This window comes from Talpa europaea (genome assembly GCF_964194135.1).
Source record: "Talpa europaea genome assembly, chromosome: 11".
In the NCBI taxonomy this organism is placed as follows: Eukaryota; Metazoa; Chordata; class Mammalia; order Eulipotyphla; family Talpidae; genus Talpa; species Talpa europaea.
In genome coordinates this window covers 68211149-68218030 of record NC_140078.1, presented here as the reverse complement: position 1 = coordinate 68218030, position 6882 = coordinate 68211149, and positions in this window count along the sequence as shown.

Genomic DNA, 6882 nt, shown 5'->3' with positions numbered 1-6882 from the left:
AAAGTAACAAAGCATCAGTGACCTGTTATCTGCAATTGCAGAGGCAGGCAAATTATGTCCAAAGGTCACACGGTTGAACATGCAGAAAATCGTCAGCAAGGCATCTATGCATGAAACTTTCTCAGCCACCATAATGATGCTGAATATAATCCATGCAGGTTAATGTATTATTATCTGGTACTCACTTCTCAGTTTACCCACTTTGTTGAACAGACATCTGTGTGACATCACCCTGTATGAAAAGAACACTGGACCTGGCTATGTGGTGAAAATAGAGATGCCAGAAATTGGTCCAGTTTTAAGGATTTCACAATCTAGAACAAATTGCCATAATAGAAGTTAATAAAGACCATTGCCTTATGAAAGGGAAAAATACAGAGGAGGAAGGGAGAGGTTTTTCTTAATCAGAGAGCTAAGGAAGGCCATTTCCTAGGTAACCCTCCAAAGCATTTAGAAACACTTAGTTTTGAAAGTCTGCATCTTATTGTCTGTTGGCAACTTCTGGTTAAAATATTATAATTTCTTCTTCATTCCCCTAACTTTTGTTACACTACTATGTCTGAAACTGGAGGGAGGGAACAAGACATTAGGATGGTGAAGCAGCAACGTGGAGAAAGATAGAATTCACCATCTAAATATGTAGATTAACTATCTCCAAAGTGCGAGTGGTCTTGGGAATTATGATTGCATTTTGGGCTTGTGTGCAGATTTTTCAGATGTTGGGGGAAGATATGAACAGACAGTTCAGTTTGGGAGGTTTAGGAGCCTGTGGAAAATCTGCTTAATTTTATATATCAAGTACTGAGGTTTTTTTCCTTTTGTTTTTTCTTGGTTTAGTAAATCCTTTTTTTTCCTTCAATAATTTAACCTGTTTTTTGCTGAGGAAAGCCACAGAAAAGTACTGTTTGGGGTCTTCTCCCATTCTGTTCATTAGCCTGGTTGGGGAAATCATTGGCATGGAAGGTATAAATTAGGTTTGATTCACCTTTGGTTTGCTCTTGGCACAGAAACTGGATAGTGCAAAGTATTCAATTAAATATTGGTCTGAGAAGGATTTTTTTTTTTAAGATTCCTCTTCCTGCAAAAGTAAAATTGGAAGTCTTTTCAGGCACCATGCTAAATTAATGAAGTTAGCATTCATGGCTAAGATGTTCCTCCTCCACCATCACCATCACCACTGTTTTCCCCTGTACCTTCTCATCACACTATTGCCCAAATAGGCTGTGCCCCACTCCTGGAAGGCCCTCACCCACCCCCATGCACACACAGTTCACTCAGTTAAAACTCAATTTATACACCTGAAGGCTTGGCCTAGAAGCCACCTCCTCCCAGAAGTCTTTTCTGATTGATTTCCCCCATTGCCCCCAAACTTTCTCTTCCTCCCCATTTGGGCCCCTTTTTCCTTCTATTGCCAAATTGACCTGCATTTTCTATACTTAGAATTCAGGCTGGGGAGGGGTAGGAGAAGGGAGGAAATGGGAAAGACAGTGGAGGAACCGAGAGACGCTATGGCTGACTAGGGCCAGGAGAGGGATGGTTTCAAGTGAGGCTGGTGGGAGGGCAGGAGGAGGTCATGCAGGGCCTCAGCCAGAAGGAATCATGGGGGGAGGCAAGGAGGTTTTTGAATAGGAGAGTGCTCTATTATAGAGGGCGCTTCTTCTTTTTTAATTAAATTTTTTTTTAATTTTTATATTCCCCATACAATTGCACCCCCCTTATTTTGACCCCAATCTCTCCTTTCCCCACCCCCACCCCCATAGTGTGTCTCTTGTTTATAGTTGTTTGTTGATTTTGATTTTTTATAGAGGGCTCTTCTGCTGTGTGAGGAGCTGGGGGGAGTGTTGGTAGAGGTCAAGAGGCAGCTGGTCATTGACTGTTGCCCTGTCAGGGCACAGATGCTGGAGGTGTAGATGGCAGCAGAAGGTGGCACATTTGGGATCATTTAGGAAGTGAAATCAATGGGAGCAGGAGCTATTAAGAGAGTTCTGTCCAGTCTCACGGGAGTGAGTCAGCTGCCTGAAAGCTTTCTTCTTGACCCAGCACCTTGCAGTTTTGGTGCTGTGTGACTAGCTGAAGGCACCTTCAATCTAGAGTCTCTGGTCCATGCGCCCACCCTCCCCGTCAGGGTGGGCTTAGGCTTATCCTCCATGTGGGTCACTACCTCCTAGGCAGTTTGGAGCTCTGAGGGTGATGGGGAGATGGACTGGATGCTGGTGTGTGGATCTCTAGACCAGCTAACATGAATTTCCTGGTGGGGTCTAAACTGCCCTGCCCCCAACATTGTCTATCTCAGTTCCCGAATGGGAGCAGAACGCTCCTGTCACCTTAGTCTGTAGAGGCAGCAGTGGAACCCCCGATCCCAAAGACAGTCCCGGAAAATCCCCTGCTCTTTTCTGTCTTGCCATCTAAACCATAAGCTCATTCTTCTCAAGGCTGTCCCTGACCTAGACACACTCAGTGCCAAACACAGCACAAATACAGATCCTGTGCACACAACTCTGTTCCCCAGCTGCCCCCACCAGTTCTCCATCCAGAATCTAGCTCAGAAGAAACTTTTCTTGTCCTTAAGGCCACATCTGGTGACCATTTCTCTGGAGTGGGCAGTGTGGTCACTGGAGGCCTTATGCAAACGTCCATTTCCACTCTTGTCTGTAAGATGGCTCCATTGGGAGAAGCTGGGTGAGGGGGTCACAAGATCCCTATATGTGTTTTGCAACTTCTTGTGAGTCTACAGTTATTTTTTTTTTAAGATTTTTTTAAATGACAGGGCCTCCCCGGTGGCGCAGCGGTTGAGCGCTGGGTTGCGAAGCTGCCCGCAGCCTCTGCAGCGCCGGTTCGATTCCCGGCTGCTCTCCGGCCACCAGAGGAGGGTCCCACATGGTGCGCAGACCTCTCCTGCCGCCCGCTGCTCCCCTCAGCAGTGTACTTCGGTCCTTCTGCCTGCTCTGCTCCCCACTCTGGCTCTGGTGAATTCTCTCACCCTCCCGCGCTTCTGACTGTACCCAGTGCATGTATAAACGAAACAAACGAACAAACAAATAAATAAATAAAACATGCCTCTATAAAAAAAGAAAAAAAATAAAAAAAAAAAAAAAAAAAAAAAAAAAAAAAAAAAGATTTTTTTAAATGACAGATCCACAGAATGGAAAACAAATATTTGCCAATTGTAAATCTAATAAGGAATTTATATCGAGCATATATAAAGAACAATTTGACTTGGTTTGGGCTGCTATACACATTACCTGAAACTTGAGTGGTTTAAACAATTGTCATTTCTCATAGTTCTGAGAAGTCCAAGATCAAGGTATTGGAAAAACTCAGTATCTGGTGAGAGTCCTCTTCCTAGTTATGTCCTCACATGGCCTTACCTTGATGTGTATGCCAGAAAGAGCTCTCTGTCTCTTCCTCTTTTAAATGGGCCTATCCTGTTATGGCAGCCCCACCCTCAGGATCTTATCTAACCCGAATCACCTCCTAAAGGCCCCACCTCCAAACTCGATCACACCTGGGATTAGAATAAAAAGTATAACCCAATTAAAAAATAGGGGAAGGGTCTGAAATGTCCCCAAAGATGTACAAACGGCCAAAAAGCCCAGGAAACGACATTCAGCATTATCCATTGTGGAAATGTGAACCTAAACTATAGTGAGACTATAGATGACTGTAAAAAGGTGAGGGCAGCGCCAGCCCGCCTGTGACTATGCAGGTGCCTCTCTTCTTTCTCTTTTTCCTAATAAGCCTGTCCTTTTAAAATGTTTTTTTTTTAAAAAAAAAAGATGATAATGACAAATGTCAGCAAAGATGTGGGAAAATTGGTGTACTCACACATTGCTGATGGAAATGTAAAAATGGTACAGCCACCAAACTCTTGCAGTGCCTCAAGATGAAGCAGTTCCCAGCAGCCCCACTCCTAGATGTGTGCCCCAAGAGGAATAAAAACATGTTCCCTTCTCAGCCCACTAATGTTTATAACAGCATTCTTTTCATGGCCAAAAAGGGACAAAGAGTTCAAATGTCCATCAACTGATGAATGAATAAATAAAATGTCCATACAATAGAATAATATTTGGCAATGAAAAGAAATAATGTTCTCATGCACCATGGAGGAAACTTGAAACCATTACAGAGTAAAATAAGTCAGGAACAGAAAACCACACCAAACATGTTATTGTTTATATGAAATGCCGAGAAGAGACAAATTGATACGACACAGAAAAGAAATTACTAGTTGCCAGGAATTGAGGGAAGGTGAAGTGGAATGACTGTTACGGGGGACAGGGTTTCTCCGGGGATGATAAACAGTTCATCTGGAATTGATCATGGTGGTGACTGCACAGCTGTGGCTATATTAAAACCGCTGCAGGGTGGGCTGAGATAGACCTGTGTAGCATGTGAGTTATAGCTCAAGCAAGCAAGTAGCCAGACACATGGAGCCAGTGTGGAAGGCCAGGGCCCTTTCTACGACTTCTTAGGAATTAGACCATCTTCTGAGCCATCTGCCTGGCATTGCTCTTAACAGTATGAATACATTCCTGCTTCACTCTCACCTTCTTAGAAGGTGCTGTCATTCTTCCCATTTAACTTATGGGAAAACTGAGGCTGTGGCGGTGACTCTCCCAATGACACAGAGGGGGTGGGAACTCAGACCTGTTAGTGTCCTGGTCTGCAGAGCTTTGTGAGTCACCTCCAGCACTGCCTGCTGGGGTTCAGCTGGCTGCTGCCTCACCTGAGGGACCAGGGGCCTATGAGAAGAGATCCTCCTTCCTGTTGCCGAATCACATGGGTGGTTGTGTGGTAGCAGGAAGAAAAGTGGTCTCTGGCCTCCCCTCTCCACCAATTGCACTAGGAGGGCCTTTCACTGGCCCCATAAGTTTGTTCTCAGTCTGTTGTGGGGGCCAGCTGACCTGCTGTCATTGCCCTCCTTGGGCCACCTCCCACTAAGCTGCCTAAGCCTCCAGACTTGGCCAGGCCTTTCTGGCTGGGAAGTGAGGCCAAGGAGAGCCTCGGGTAATCTGTCCTGGTGTCTTATCCTCCCTGGCCAGGGGCTGAGGGAAAAGCGAGTTTGGGAGCCCACGAGGGCATGGCTAACGAGCCTTCCAAGCACATTTTGCACTGTCTTCTCAGCAAAAAAGAGACAATTTCAGGGACTTACTGTGGCCCCAGGACCCCTAAATGTTTCCTGTATCCTTGCTGGATCAAGGAATATTATCACCCCCCCAACCCCAACTCCCACAAATCTTGACCTACTCCCAAGCAACTGCCTGTCTGATTTTTGTCTTCTTCACAAGCTGTGGGGGCCTGTGGGCAGGCTGGGTGGCAGAAGTTACCTCTGCTTCCTGTCAGCCAGGGCTGACAAAGACCTGGGGTCATGGTTATCCAGTGTAGGCAGGTCTGGCAGGTTCATCCCAACACTTGCAGGTCTGGGGCTGTGCCCATAGCTCAGGTGCCCTTTCACCACCATTGCTTCTAGAAATTAATCTACATGGACCTGTAGGCTCCAGGGAACACAGGTAACTTTGCTGGTTGATAACCAGGATCTGAATTCTGGGCTGCTCCCTCCACACTCCTCAGTGTTACTGTCCACAGGAACCAAAGCCCTTCTTCAGGGGTTCCAGAGGCTGGGATATCTGGAATCAGAGACCTGGATTCCAATCTTTGGTCTGCCCCTAAACTGTGCTGGGGTTCCTCTGGTTCTTAGTTCTACTTCATCTGTAAAGTGGGGATAATCCTGTTGTGAGGACTAAATGAGGTGTGTACACAAAAGGCATTGGCTTGAAGTTGTTCTGTAATGTCACCTTCACCTCCAGCTCCTAGTCTTCTCTGTTTCAGGCTGGCTATTGCCAAGTCCTCAGCCCAACAGCCCTCTTGCCCACTGCTGTACTGGGTTCCAGGCATCACAGCACCAAGGATGACCACTAGGTGGTGCTCACCCCAGCTCCTCCTCCCAGGTCTGCCACCTACAGACCTTTGTGGTTTACTGCGGTCTTTATTTTGGATCACCCAAGAAAGGACATCTTAATTATGCCAGAACCCAGAGCTCCTGGTTGAGAAGTATCCTCCTCCACCCCATTTGTCCCAGGCAGGAGCGGGGGACAACTCCTCTCCTTTCCCCTCCACATGGACTTCCTGCAGTGCAGGAGCCTCCAATGGTCTCCAGCTAATGCTAGAGCCTCTTTGGAAATGACCTTGTCATACGCAGGCACAAGACTCCTGGTACAGCCAAACCTGGCCAGGTGCCTATTTGCTGACTGGGATTAGACCGCTCATTCTCTAGATTTCCAGGTGGGCAAGTGGTGATGTCTACAAATTAAGTCTCATCCCCTCCAAGGGCTCTCAGGTGTCGCTGGGGACCCCACAGTGGCAAGGGGTGTTCAGCGCTTTCCAGGAACTAATTTATCCTACGTCAGCGCAAGGTCTGTGTGGCCACAAGCAGTGAGCTCAGGGGATAAGTTGTGGTCCCAGGTGTGTGGGAGCCTGGGATAGCAGCTGAGGATGGGTGCTGGAGCTGGGTCCACAAGCTCTTCAGTGATGTCAGAACTCCTGGTCAGCTGTCAAATGCTGAGCCTAGGCCCAGACGTCTGCATTTTAACAAGCTGGGGGAGATGGCTGTGCACATGGCTATGGAGGATTTTTTTTATTGATTTTTATTTATTTATGCATACAAGAACTGGGGTACAGGCCAGAGGTGTGGGGATGAGAGGATTCACCAGAGACAGAGTGGGGAACAGAATGGCCAGATCCACTGAAATACACTGCTGAGGGGAGCAGCGGGTGAGACAGGAGGGGTCTACTGTGCCATGTGGGCTAGCTCCCTAGCCAGGGTTCAAAGTCATGCTGCAGTGACTGGTGATAGCTTGATAGAGCTGAGACTTAGTCCTGTGC